The sequence below is a fragment of the Adiantum capillus-veneris genome, chromosome 26 (assembly GCF_014529385.1).
Source record: "Adiantum capillus-veneris isolate H3 chromosome 26, ASM1452938v2, whole genome shotgun sequence".
Taxonomy (NCBI): Eukaryota; Viridiplantae; Streptophyta; class Polypodiopsida; order Polypodiales; family Pteridaceae; genus Adiantum; species Adiantum capillus-veneris.
Window position 1 is genome coordinate 83,240,315 of NC_140956.1, and position 14,490 is coordinate 83,254,804.

Here is a 14,490-nt window from a genome sequence, read left to right on the forward strand (position 1 = left end):
GTTGTACTGTAGTGAGAGGAGTCATATATGCTTCTGTAGGTCTACCCATCCTTGGCATGCATCACTGTTGAGCGGAGCACCACATCTATACATTTTTTCTCACACTCAGTTTTTGTAAACACTTATTGTAATAAATGTCTTTCTGACATTTCATTTTTTTTATAAGCCGATTCATTGTAATTAGCGGGACTCAATTGAGTTTCCAGCTTGTATTCCCCAAGTAGTTTCACCTGCTTATGTAATCAGATTAGAGATTTTTTCACACCTCCAAGGATGAGGTATAAGAGCCAATTTTCGTAAACCTAAGGAAACAATTTTTGAATCATTAATCAAGGTGAGTTTTTGAGCGCCGTGACTGTGTCTGAGAGAGAGTGTGTGTGTGAGAGAGAGTCTATCCTCTTGCTATGCGAGCTACGGAGCCGCCATTGGAGAAGTGACACCGCCATTGTGTTAGCAACGGCGAGAGCTACGCATCGATACCAAGCGTGCACGCATTCGGCTTCTACGTGAGGTGAGCTCCCACGAGCTTCTATGTGAGTTTTCTCGCTACCTGTGTGTCGGAATTAAGCGTGCCATATATCTATAGAACCGCAGCGAGTAGAGCTACACATTAGTACCATCGGAGTCGAGATTTGGTCACCTGTATTTTTCGGCCTGTCTTCATACACATTTACCGTATGGAGTGGTTACAGGTTGAGATTGTATTGTAGATTCATAGGGTATTGTCTTTACCTAGTGTAGAGACCCCCGTTTGAGTTTGAGGCTGATTGGATGACTCTAGATCATGTTTCGGATAGCATTCGTTCGTAGTACGGATTTCAGTCACTTGCGTATTTGAGAACTTAGATTTGATTTCCTTGGTAGTGATTTTCGTTAGAAGGTGGAGTAGGTGATTTGACACTCATCTATTTGTTTCCATGCGCCTGCGGGTCAACAAGCTCCGTCCTCGTATGACATTCTTGTTTGTCGGTTGAGTTCTCCCTATCATAGCCACCTCTAGCGGCGTAACCGCCACAACATTTGGCGCCGTTGCTGGGGACGAGATCCCTAAGTAGGTGACCTTAGACTAATCCTACAAGGTGATTTCTTTTGTTACTTTGTATATTTTAGTTAGAAAGGTCTAGGAGTGGTGGACTCCGAGGATCTTTGAGAGGTACTGGGAAACTTGTGGTATTCCTGGGTCTTTCGTGTTTGATAGTTTTGTAGTTTAGATTAGATTGATTTTTGTTGATGATGAGTGGTTGTTGAGATTGAGGTATTTACTAGTCCGTGTGTGGCAGTGAATCTCCTTATACTCACAATTGCAAAAACCCATTCTATGATTAGAAGTAGCTTAGGTTCCTAGGACTTGATTTGATCCTGATCTAGAGCTATTAATTAGTGATTTATTTGCTTGATGTGTTTGTTTGCATGTTAGATCACTAAACCGTTGATTTGGTAGTGAAACTTGCATAAACAAAGTTCAGAGAAATTTTCTGAGAGACTGAGTGTTGCTGAGCACTTAGGAGAGCTCTTGGAAGAGTTATGTGTTGAAAAACTGGAATTCTGCAACTTTAGACATCATACGCGTATGATGTCTTGGGGGCTAAACAGAGACCAAAACAAAAAATTTAACATTACTAGAGTGTTCAGAAGGGGGGTTTTACCCTAAGATCAAATAAAACAAGGGCTTTAACACTTCTAGAAACTCAAAATACCAAGTCAAGAGTGTAAAAAATGCAAAGAATAGGAAAATTTTGATTCAGAGCTTATTTTTGCATTCAGACTTGATAAAACACTTGAAACTCAAAGATAAACACTTAAGAAAGCCTAAAATTAAAAACTGGCAAAATCTGGAGCAAAAGACATCATACACATATAATGTCTTTTGGCAGTTGTTGCTGAAGTGACTTTTCAAATTTGACTTGACAACATTGTTACAAACATTGTGAAAAGCTTAAATATTGAATCTTGACCAAAATTGAGCAAAAAGACATCATACGCATATGATGTCTCTAACCTAATTCTGGGCATATTTTTATAGTTTGCTAACACAGATCCTTTGTATTAGTTGTCTAGAGCTTGTATTTCAAGTTTCATGTCATTTGGATCACATCTAACCTCAAGTAAGTCAAAAATCGGGAAATTGCCAAGAAAAGCCTAATCTGGCCATAACTTGCACAAACAGAGTGCAAATTGAATTTTGTGAGTGGACAGAGTATAAGGATGCTACTGGGAGTGAGCAAAGCAAAAATATCCAAAATCTATGAAAAAAGACATCATACGCGTATAATGCCTTTTTGAGCAAATCTGATACAAAATTTTCACTTAAGGTAACAGAAGTCTTCCAACTGACAAAACAAACCATTTGACCAAGTGTCATTTAGTTTGGATCACTTTTGATCACAGAGAATTGGGATAAACAAACTACCGAGACTGAAAAGTTAGATTCCTCTAGGGGGATTGATGAATTTGAGATCCGGTAGATATCTCCAGAATAACCAACCGAGAAGACAAAGAGAACAAGCGAGTGTTATATCAACCGAGGAGAGTGTAAACTAAAGTGTAGTGCGACCGTTAGAGCCGATCCTTGAAGGAAGTATTTTCGATCCTTCTTCAGAGGGATCTTACGAGATTTTCACTAAACACTCAGGATACTTGAACTTAAACGAAAGAGAAAACATGGCATCAGGACCATCAAACCCTTCAGACACAATGAAGCTATTGTTCATCAAGTATCAGTATGACAACAAGCAAGGTGCCAAGATCTACAAAGATGGTATGGACCGCTAGAAGATAGACCAAGTGAGTTCAAGGACTTAGTACCTGTGAGCTATAGCGGAGATAGGTACCTAGATGATGAAGGTATCATGTACTTGGTAGTCCTGAATCCTAACATTGTGGACAAGTGGGGATTGATGGGCACAAAAGCCAAAGTAGATGAGGAACCTGCGAAGAAAGCACCCACAATGAGCTTCCCTAATGCTAGGTTAAGGCGAGAAAACGAAACTTTGAGAGTCAACACAGACAACGTCTACGTGGGGTTATACAAGTATAATAACGGAGAGGAAGATCTCTATTATAGATTCGAGGAACCCTATGTCGATGAGTTGACAGAGCGGAAAAGACTTTATGTCTTCACCTACACAGAGGGATCATAAACGAAAATTATCGCATACGACAAGTATGGAAGACGATACGCAGCAATCGATAAAAAGGAGTTGGAAGGATATACGTACTTTGGTGGACCACTCCACTATTATTATGTCACTCCAAGCCCACTGAGACCAGCACCTACAACTGTCATGCCAGACCCGATGGCAACAGGTGGAGAGAGAACTCATGTAACTGAATCTTTCAGTGGAACTCATTATTCTATGCCAAGCCCCATGGGAACATTACATTCCAGAGAATCAATGGCTACGAATCGAGGTAGTGCAGTTCCATTCCCTACACATACTACGGTAGGTCCGATGTTTGCAGTAGCACCATCACATAGTAGTAGATTCGTGGCAAGGGAGCCAACTAGAGCAGCCCATGAAGTCCATGACACAAGAGAAAGTTTTAGTCGGGATACAGGAGCAATGATATTGGTGGCAGACAATAGACACATGAGACCATCTTAAGTGGCCAAGTGTATGCCGAAGAAGTATAGTGGCTCAAGAGATCCGTATGCACATGTCTCACTCTTTAAGCAAGTCTTAAGAGCTGAGCAGATAACATATTTCCACACACAATACGAAGGATTTGATCTTACTTTAGAAGGGACGGCATTGACATGGTTTCAACCACTGAATGGCGGAGGTTTCCATGACATTGACCACTTGCTACAAGAGTTTTCCGAGGAATTTTCAAAAGAGGGATCAAACACAACACGGTATCCCAAATATATGCTTTCAAACTGAAGGAGCAATAAAAGGTGAAGGAAGCTTCGCTTCGCTTCAAACAATACATAGAGAGATGTCCAGTACGGGAACGACCGCAAGATGATAGACTATCTGTCCTCTTTATAGAAGGGCTGAGAAATGACACTCTCAAGAAAGACTTGCACTTGAAAGCTTGTACAAGTTTTGAGCAAGTGACCAGAGAAGCATTGTACTTAGTGGATAATTGTGCGGTTTATGGAGAGGTGACAACAGATACTGATGTCGCATCCAGTAGCTCATCATCCGTAGCTAGGGAGACCACCACTAAGAAGAATGTCCAAACAACCACAATGCCGAACATGGAACAAATGATAGAGGATGCTATAAGGAGATTAGCACCATACCCTAAACCAATGCCAAAACTAACGAAATGGTGTGCGATTGAACAAAAATGGACGAATCACTCAATAGAGGAGTGCTATTACAACAAGGGTTATGTGAAGGAGCGTCAATATGCGCCTCCAGCTCAAATAGCACAACCTCAGGTACATCCAGTACCTCGATACCCAACGGGAAACATACCAGGACCTATGGGGATAGAAAGACCATAGCCGGTATTGGGGCAACAACCACCTTTACCAGGAGCAAGACTAGTGGGCATTAGATATGCACCCACCCTGGAGAATCAGGGGAAAAAGCTTTAGTACTTGTTCCGAGTTATTACGAAGATTTTGGTGCACTCATGGCTCCTACTGTGTATTACCCACCTGAAGAACCAAAACAACCAGAACCTTGGAGCATGATTGGAAATGTTGGACCACCAACAGCCGCACACGCCTTAGATGAAGAGAGGTATAGCTTGGACGCAAGAACACTTATGTTCATAGCTCATGGAGGGTTGTCAGGCCAAAGACCAACTTACCCACAAAGGGCAAATCAAGGGACACAAAGACCTGCATTAGGACCCTGTTATAAGTGTGGAGGTGACCATTTGATGAATGTTTGTCCACACACAGAGATCATTAGAATAAATGCATATTGCATGGAGTGTGGTGTCACTCACTTCATTGAGGATTGTTCAAAGAATCCCAACAAAGTGCAAAAGCCGACACTGAACATGCTAGAGTCGATTCCTACTAGCAGTGGGTCTGAAAATGAAACTCTGATACCAACGCAAGTTGTTACTAGAGCTCAAGCAAAGAAAACCACTAGAGAACCAGAGAATGGAAAGTCAGAGATTGAATTGGCTAGTCAAGGACGACGAAGCCATAGAAACACATGGAAAGCTAGGAAAGCACGCATGAAACTGAAAAAAGAACAGCAAGACGCGATTCTAGCTGAGGAATTAAAACAAACAAAAGATAGATTAGAGAAACTTGAGAGTCAAAACGGAATACGGGAAATGGACTCTGAAAAGTCGAAACTGAAGAGCGTCAAAGAGACAACGAGCGTGAGCTCAGGGGGATCAGTGTTAGTCGACAAAGTACCCGAACTATTGGATGCACTGATGAGAGCTTACGAAGCGAGATTAAAGAGAAACCAAACACAAGTACAACGGTGGTTGACTTATCCAAACGCGGAATTGGAAAAGCAGAGACTCGAAATGTGTCAGAGGATGATCGAGACTGCACAAGCCTTGTTAGAACCACCTAGAGAACCAATGAATTGTGGAGCGGAAAACCCAACTCATCAAGAGACTATCCTCTCACCAGTTGAAAATCCTAACACTGCACAAAAGCCTGAAAAAATGCACGGGGATGAATGTATAGTGATGAACACAACAGATTAAGAAATAGAGAGTTTTCATCCTTTGATACAGAGGTCTTACGAAAGAGATGAGGATTACAGTGAGTTTTGGAAACAAGTGAGAGAGGCAAACTTCGCAAACGAGCTGAGTTGTCAAGCTAATCAGACTAATGGGGAAAAGGACATCAGGAATCCTCCCATAGAGGAATTTGAGGCAGGATCTCAAGTGGACTTAGATCTGCATTCTTACTGGGGAGATGGAGGCTCTGTTAGAACAGTAGAGAGTAAACCTCATTCGTTGAATACCTTACCCTCATACTTAGGAGAATATGAAGCAAAATCTGAGATTAGAGCACTTCCCTCATGAGGAATCTCTTCAGAAAAAGTTATGGACTCGCAAGGATTGATAGAGATTTTGTCAACACCAGTGACATGCACTATCACCCTAGCTGAGATTTTGAGACTACGACCAAACATGTGGCCAATTGTAGGAAAATGCTTAGAGAAATTTGGGATAAAAGACCCAACTGCAAAACTGCAAGAGGGCATATGGGAGCTGAGTAAGCCACAAAAAAACGCTAAGCCTGTACCTTTGAACAAGGTCGGAGAGTATTGCGAAGGCAAAGAAGGGAATACAACCTTACCGATTGAATTCCAGGGAGTTAACACGATGGAAATACTTGACAGCGGGGCTGGGGTAGCCATTGCTATGAAAGAAATCTGGAAAAAATGGGGAAGACCGGCAATAAGAAAAACGAGGTTGAAACTCCAACTAGTGGTCGAACATATGGAGAGAAGGCTTTGGGACTATTAGAGAAAGTCGTAGTGACTTCTTGCGGAATTGAGTACGAGCATACCTTTGTCATTGTCGACTTTGGCAAGGAGAATAACTATGATATTATACTTGGAAGACTGTTCATGAAATGGTCCAGGATTGGGGTTACAACCACATATACTTGAGACATATGGAAACCACTACTCGTGTGAACCTAAAAGACCATAGCTACAAGGATTTGAATCGAACACCAGTTGAAGAGTTTGATTCAGCTACTTTGGCAGGATCAGAGTTTCCAGCTTGGTTAGGCAAACCCAAAGAGTTATGGATGTGTGGAGCTTCGAACTGTGGAAGTCTGAAGCGTGAAGAATGTGTTTTAGAAAGGGCAATTGAAGACGAAACTTATATAGGTGAACCCTTTCCAGAGGATGCACTTGAACCATTAGAATGGACACACATTCTAGCAACCCTAGATGTTTTTTCAATTCAAGATGGTCCCACAACAAAGTTCTGTGATAAAGATGGATATGATGTGGTTCCGTACTTCATGATGAGAGCTATACTCGAAAAGGAGACTAAAAATATTGATACATCAGTTTTCGGTTTGAATGCTATTTTACCAATAGAATTTTTAATTCCAACACTGAGAGTAGCTAAGGAATTAGAGTAGATAGGACATGAGCTTTCAGATAGAATAGACGATCTTGAAAAGCTAGATGAGCTTCGCTTAAAAGCAGTAGCTTCAATCTACGCTCAAAAAAGGCGACAAAAAGAGTTCTTTGATAAGCATGTGCGAAATAAAGAGTTTAAGATTGGGGACTTGGTCCTAGTATACACTCTAAAACAGCATGCAAAAAATATTAAAAAGCGAGGGATGGGACCTCTTGTGATTAAAGATCTATCACCAAGTGGGGCCGTCAAGCTTGCTACATTAGATGGAGAAGAAATGCCAAACTGGATTAGTGGATGCAGATTGAAGAAGTATCATTTGCCACTAACCCAAGAGATGCTTCTCAAAAAACATCAAGATAAGCTGCGACTTTAGAAAAAGAAAAAGATTGTTGAGGAAGCGCAAGCGAAAGCAAAAGAAAGAATGGAGAAAAGAAGACTACTACGTCAGAGACAGCGCAATGAAGGAGCCTTACGAATAAACACAGTCAGTGTTTCTGAAATGGGTGAAGACAAAGTAGAACCCATCATTGAGGTCAAAGTGGGCACAAACCAGGTTAAAGCCAGAGCACTATTGGATTCAGGAGCACAAGCTAACCTGCTTTCAGTCAGTTTGTACAAGCAATTGAAACATGACACTAAGCTGCAAACTACCAAACAGGAGTTGAAGAGTTATTCAGGACACTCAATTAAAGTAATCGGATGCACAGTACTGCACGTATGGATCAATCAATATGTGTATCCACATATGTTTTATGTGGTTGAAGACAAAGCTATGCAGCATCTGTTGTTGCTAGGACAACCATGGCAAAAGCAGTACAATGCGATGATTAATTGGAGCTCTAATTCAATTAATATCAAATATGAGGAGGAAAGTCAATCAACTCCGTTCTCCAAAGCAATCGTACAGGTACAAGCCGAAGAATCCAATGACAAGGGTAAACGACCTAAAGAGATTAAGAAGGAGCAATGGCAACCAAAAGCCACTTCTACAAAACAGGAATGCTCCTCAAAGAAGAAATCTCAGACATGGGTAAAGAAGACAGAAAATACAAGCTCAGCTCAATCGTGGATAAAGACAGACTCAAAGTTGGTATGGAGGCCAAAGAAGGTTGTGCCAGAGAGAACAAAGGTGGAAAACAAAGTCTTCAACACCAGCCAACAGAGTGATTTCAGACAGTCAAATTCAACGAAACAAATTTGGATTCCAAAGAAGTTGATGACATCACAAAGCCATAGCAAGGAAATTTGGATTTCAAAGATCAAAAAGCAGAAACTCCCTTTAGTACAATCACCAGAGAATCCTAAGTACTCAAGGACAGAGACATCACAACCTAAAGTCAAGCAAATTTGGGTAGCAAAAAAATTGTGGAAAGCACAAGAAAATCGGAAGCAGATTTGGATTATTAAAAAGGATAACAATGTAAAGAAGAATCCCGATACTAATTCTACTCCAAAAGTGCTACACACAACCCAAATATTGCCCAAAAACCTGACAATCAAACAAAGAGCGGCATTATTGAAAATATTGCTATTTCATTGCTCTACAATTGAATTGACCAGGCATGACCACAACAAATACAATGCTTCACCCTCAGACACTTCATAGTCGTCCGGGAGGACTTAGATTAGGAGGGGGGGAGGTATACAGGAACTACAAGCAAAAAAAAAAAAAAGATATTACAAGGGCAGTGTCTTACATGATTTCAAATTTTTTATGTTTGATTGTGGATATTGATAATATCTATGCCCTTATGTACTTTTTTTTGCAATAATAAGAGATCAAATGATGAATTTGAGTCTCTAAGTTTGTAAATACGACGAAATATGCGTGTTTTTGGAGCCAAAAAGTGGAAAAAGTGGTAATCCAAGCCGAGAAACCACAAATAAGTGTATATACATATACATAGGGTTACCAGCTAATTATTGTGTATTTTTGGAAATTTTTGGCTTCAATTTGCTATTTTCCTTTATTTTTTAGGATTTTCTTAATAAAAGTAAAAGAAAAATAAAAAACAGGTGAAACGAGATCAGAAAAAAGAAAAGAATAGATGGTGATGATCATAATGACAAGGGCAACCCATGGTAAAAATTGGGTACAATTCGGGAAAAGTTACGGAAAGCCCGAAATGGCAGAATTTTGGCAAAGTGGACAGATTTCTCAAAAACAGGTCAAACGGAGTCCAAATTGAGAAATTTCAAATCCTAAAGTGCATTTCACAATGAGATAGGAGCACATGTCAAATTTGGTAACAAGTGATCCGGGAAGTCCAAAGTTAAGTATTTTTTACCTCACTTACAAGCTCATTTGCACTATTACCCACTTGGAGAGAGCAAAGAGCACATAGGAGCATCCGACCTTCTACGACTGCTACGAGAGCTCAGAGGACTCCAGATATGAGAGGTAGACTCGTTGCCATAAGCTTTTGATGCTTACCGCTAACTTTTGTCGCAAAAACTAACCAAAACAAAGAAACAAGAGCAGACGGGGAAATGGGTAGAATGCTAGGTAGAGGCACAACCGCCTAACCAAACCATGCAAGAACCAATAGGTGGCTTACCCTAGTGTAGAAGATGAGTTCCTAACTCTCAAAGTACGAGAAAGACCAACTGAAAAAACCCTAGGTCAATAGAGCCTGCAAGCGGCAAACAGGAAAAAGTTGTCGAAACGACACAAAACTTCACAAGAAGCTTAACAACATCGAGGACAAGGCAACCATGGAGTATCTCCAGGTTTGGACCACCAAAAGTGGGTCAAAACAACCGATTCGGCATCAGACACACAAAGCGTCATTTTGGCATAACGGCCAAAATGGACGACCGATTGCCATGAAACTAATAAAAGATACAGAGGTTCAACAAGAAGAAACAGGCGGGGCAGTTGTGGAGCTACCAGAGACTGGGGAAGCCACAACTAGTGAAGATCCAGCTCCATCACAAGAAGAGACCACAACATTAAGACCTACCAAGGAGGAGGAAAACAGATTGCACAAGCAGATAAAGCAGGCAATAGAGGAGAGTGCAAAGGGAGCCATGGAGTGGGAAAGAAGACTCCTGTTCTCCATCGGACTTCAAGGATTGGATACTAAGGTGCTGCAAGAACAGTGGATGCAACCTACATTGCCCCTTCCTCTACTACAATTTGAAGTGCCGAAAACAAAGAAAAGGTTAGAAGAGGAGCAGTATGTCGCGCTATACGAAGGCGACATCACAAAAGAGGAGGAATCAAAGAAGATAGTAGACTCTTAGCCGAGATGGAGGAAAGGGTGGTTGACAAAGTACCCAACCTACCTAATCTATTTGGTGGAGGCACCCAAGGAAGTTAGAGAAGATGCAACATTCTGTCCAGTGCCACGAGTCAGGAGTTGGCAAGAACATGGCAGAATCACAGGAAAGAAGCCAAATTGGCTTAATTACCCCAGGATGCCAGGACCGAAGGTGGGAGAGAGAATAAGTAAGGACTACATGGTGAAAACCCTAACGGGCACCATTAAGCTCTTTACTGGCTCTCCTGACCTTTTGTGTCAAATGCTCAAAAAGATTTGCAGAACATTATTGGCTTGCATTGAAGTGTTCGCACCGGATAAAGCTACCAGCTCAACATTGTTGTCAATGGCCTACACAGTGACATATATGATGTATGATCTAGCCTTGCACCCATCTCCAAAAGTATTACACCTCTTTTATCAGAGAATCATGTTTATGCCGAGCTTCCACATGCAGGCCTTTGAGGAGGCATTCTACACTGGTTTCTTTACTCATGAAAGTAAGATATTCAGCCCTACATTGACCATTGGAAACCTGAGATACGAGTCACATCTTTAGATGCTGAAATCGACGGGACTCCACTAAAGACAAAGCAAGGATGTTATGTCAGGGACGACATGAACGCAGAGGGGGGGAGTGTTGAGCGGAGGACCACATCTATACATTTTTGCTCACACTCATGTTTTTGTAAACACTTATTTTAATAAATGTCTTTCCGACATTTCATTTTTTTAATGGAGCCGATTCATTGTAATTACCGGGACTCAATTGAGTTTCGAGCTTGTATTCCCCAAGTAGTTCCACCTGCTTATGTAATCAGATTAGAGATGTTTTCACACCTCCAAGGCTGAGGTATAAGAGGACAATTTTTGTAAACCTAAGGAAACAATTTTGAATCATTAATCAAGGTGAGTTTTTGAGCGTCGTGACTGTGTCTGAGAGAGAGTGAGAGAGAGAGAGAGAGTATATCCTCTTGCTACGCGAGCTACAGAGCCACCATTAGAGAAGCGACACCGCCATTGTGTTAGCAACGGAGAGAGCTACACACCGATACCAAGCGTGTGCGCATTTGGCTTCTACACGAGGTGAGCTCCAACGAGTTTCTATGTGAGTTTTCTCCCTACCTGTGTGTCGGAATTGAGCGTGCCATATATCTATAGAACCGCAACAAGTAGAGCTACACATATATCTATAGAACCGCAACAAGTAGAGCTACACATTAGTACCATCGGAGTCAAGATTCGGTCACCTGTATTTTTCGGTCTCTCTTCATACGCTGTTACTGCACGGAGTGGTTACAGGTTGAGATTGTATTGTAGATTCATAGGGTATTGTCCTTATCTAGTGTAGAGACCCCCCTTTGAGTTTGAGGCTGATTCGATGACTCTAGATCATGTTTAGGATAGCATTTGTTCGTAGTACGGATTTCAATCACTTGTGTATTTAAGAACTTAGATTTGATTTCCTTGGTAGTGATTGTCATTAGAAGGTCGAGTAGGTGATTTGAAACTCATCTATTTGTTTCCATGCACCTGCGGGTGAAGCTCTGTCCTCGTCTGACATTCTTGTTTGCCGGTTGAGTTCTCGCTATCATAGCCACCGCTAGCGGTGTAACCGCCACAACATTTGGCGCCGTTGTCGGGGACAAGAGCCCTAAGTAGATGACCTTAGACTAATCCTACAAGGTGATTTGTTTTGTTACTTTGTATATTTTAGTTAGAAAGGTCTAGGAGTGGTGGACTCCGAGGATCTTTGAGAGGTACTGGGAAACTTGTGGTATTCCTGGGTCTTTCGTGTTTGATAGTTTTGTAGTTTATTAGATTGATTTTTGTTGGTGATGAGTGGTTGTTGAGATTCAGGTATTTACTAGTCCGTGTGTGGCAGTGAATCTCCTTATACTCACAATTGCAAAAACCCATTTTATGATTAGAAGTAGCTTAGGTAGGACTTGATTTGATCCTGATCTAGAGCTATTAATCAGTGATTTATTTGCTTGATGTGTTTGTTTGCATGTTAGATCACTAAACCGTTGATTTGGTAGTGAAACTTGCATAAACAAAGTTCAGAGAAATTTTCTGAGAGACTGAGTGTTGCTGAGCACTTAGGAGAGCTCTTGGAAGAGTTATGTGTTGAAAAACTGGAATTCTGCAACTTTAGACATCATACGCGTATGATGTCTTAGGGGCTAAACAGAGACCAAAACAAAAAATTTAACATTACCAGAGTGTACAGAAGGGGGGTTTTACCCTAAGATCAACATAAAACAAGGGCTTTAACACTTCTAGAAACTCAAAATACCAAGTCAAGAGTGTAAAAAACGCAAAGCATAGGAAAATTTTGATTCAGAGCTTATTTTTGCATTCAGACTTGATAAAACACTTGAAACTCAAAGATAAACACTTGAGAAAGCTTAAAATTGAAAACTCGCAAAATCTAGAGCAAAAAGACATCATACGCATATAATGTCTTTTGGCACTTGTTGAAGTGATTTTTGAAATTTGACTTGACAACATTGTTACAAACACTGTGAAAAGCTTAAATATTGAATCTTGACCAAAATTGAGCAAAAAGACATCATACGTATTTGATGTCTCTAACCTAATTCTGGGCATATTTTGATATTTTGCTAACACAGATCCTTTGTACTAGTTATCTAGAGCTTGTATTTCAAGTTTCATGTCATTTGGATCACATCTGACCTCAAGTAAGTCAAAAATCAAGAAATTGCCAAGAAAAGATCGACAGGACTCCACTTAAGACAAAGCAAGGATGTCATGTCAGGGACAACATGAACGCAGAGGGGGAGAGTGTTGAGCAGAGGACCACATCTATACATTTTTGCTCACACTCATGTTTTTGTAAACACTTATTGTAATAAATGTCTTTCTGACATTTCATTTTTTTATGGAGCTGATTCATTGTAATTAGTGGGATTCAATTGAGTTTCCAGCCTGCTTATGTAATCAGATTAGAGATGTTTTCACACCTCCAAGGCTGAGGTATAAGAGCCAATTTTTGTAAACCTAAGGAAACAATTTTGAATCATTAATCAAGGTGAGTTTTTGAGCGCCGTGACTGTGTCTGAGAGAGAGTGTGTGTGTGAGAGAGAGAGAGTCTATCCTCTTGCTACGTGAGCTACGGAGCCACCATTGGAAAAGCGACATTGCCATTGTGTTAGCAACGGCCAGAGCTACGCATCGATACCAAGCGTGTGCGCATTCGGCTTCTACGCGAGGTGAGCTTCGACGAGCTTCTATGTGAGTTTTCTTCCTACCTGTGTGTCGGAATTGAGCGTGCCATATATCTATAGAACCGCAGCGAGTAGAGCTACACATTAGTACCATCGGACTCGAGATTTGTTCACATGTATCTTTTGGCTTGTCTTCATACGCGTTTACCGCACGGAGTGGTTATAGGTTGAGATTGTATTGTAGATTCATAGGGTATTGTCCTTACCTAGTGTAGACACCCCCCTTTGAGTTGAGGCTGATTCGATGACTCTAGATCATGTTTTGGATAGCATTTATTCGTAGTACGGATTTCAGTCACTTGTGTATTTGAGAACTTTGATTTCGTTGGTAGTGATTGTCATTAGAAGGTCGAGTAGGTGATTTGACACTCATCTATTTGTTTCCATGCGCCTGCGGGTCAACAAGCTCCGTCCTCGTCTGACATTCTTGTTTGTCGGTTGAGTTCTCGCTATCATAGCCACTGCTAGCGGCGTAACCGCCACAACAATCACAAGTTTTGCAAAATGCCTTGACATAAGCTATTATAGTTTGCCACCATAGCCCTGCTTGCAATATCTTCTTATAAGTGATGGCAGTAGAAAAATGACCTCTTGAATCACCACTATGGACTTCAATAAATGACCTGCATTCTGCCATGCATTGGTACACATCTTTGAAGAACACCATCCACACCCAACCTATACAGTAAACCCCTAATAAGATTAAACTTCAAACTTTTGACAATCAATGCCTTCTTTTGATTCTGAGACCAAGTGTCTGGGAAATCCCCTTTTTGAAGAAAATCATATACTTCTTGTCATTCTGGATCTGGATTTTCTTCTGCTGAAGCTTGGAATAGCCCAGCATTCACTGGCTCATCTCTTAGGGATATCTCAAAATAACCTTTAGTTCTTGTGGACAGAAAGTCAGCACCATAATGTGCCTTATCGCGTTTGTG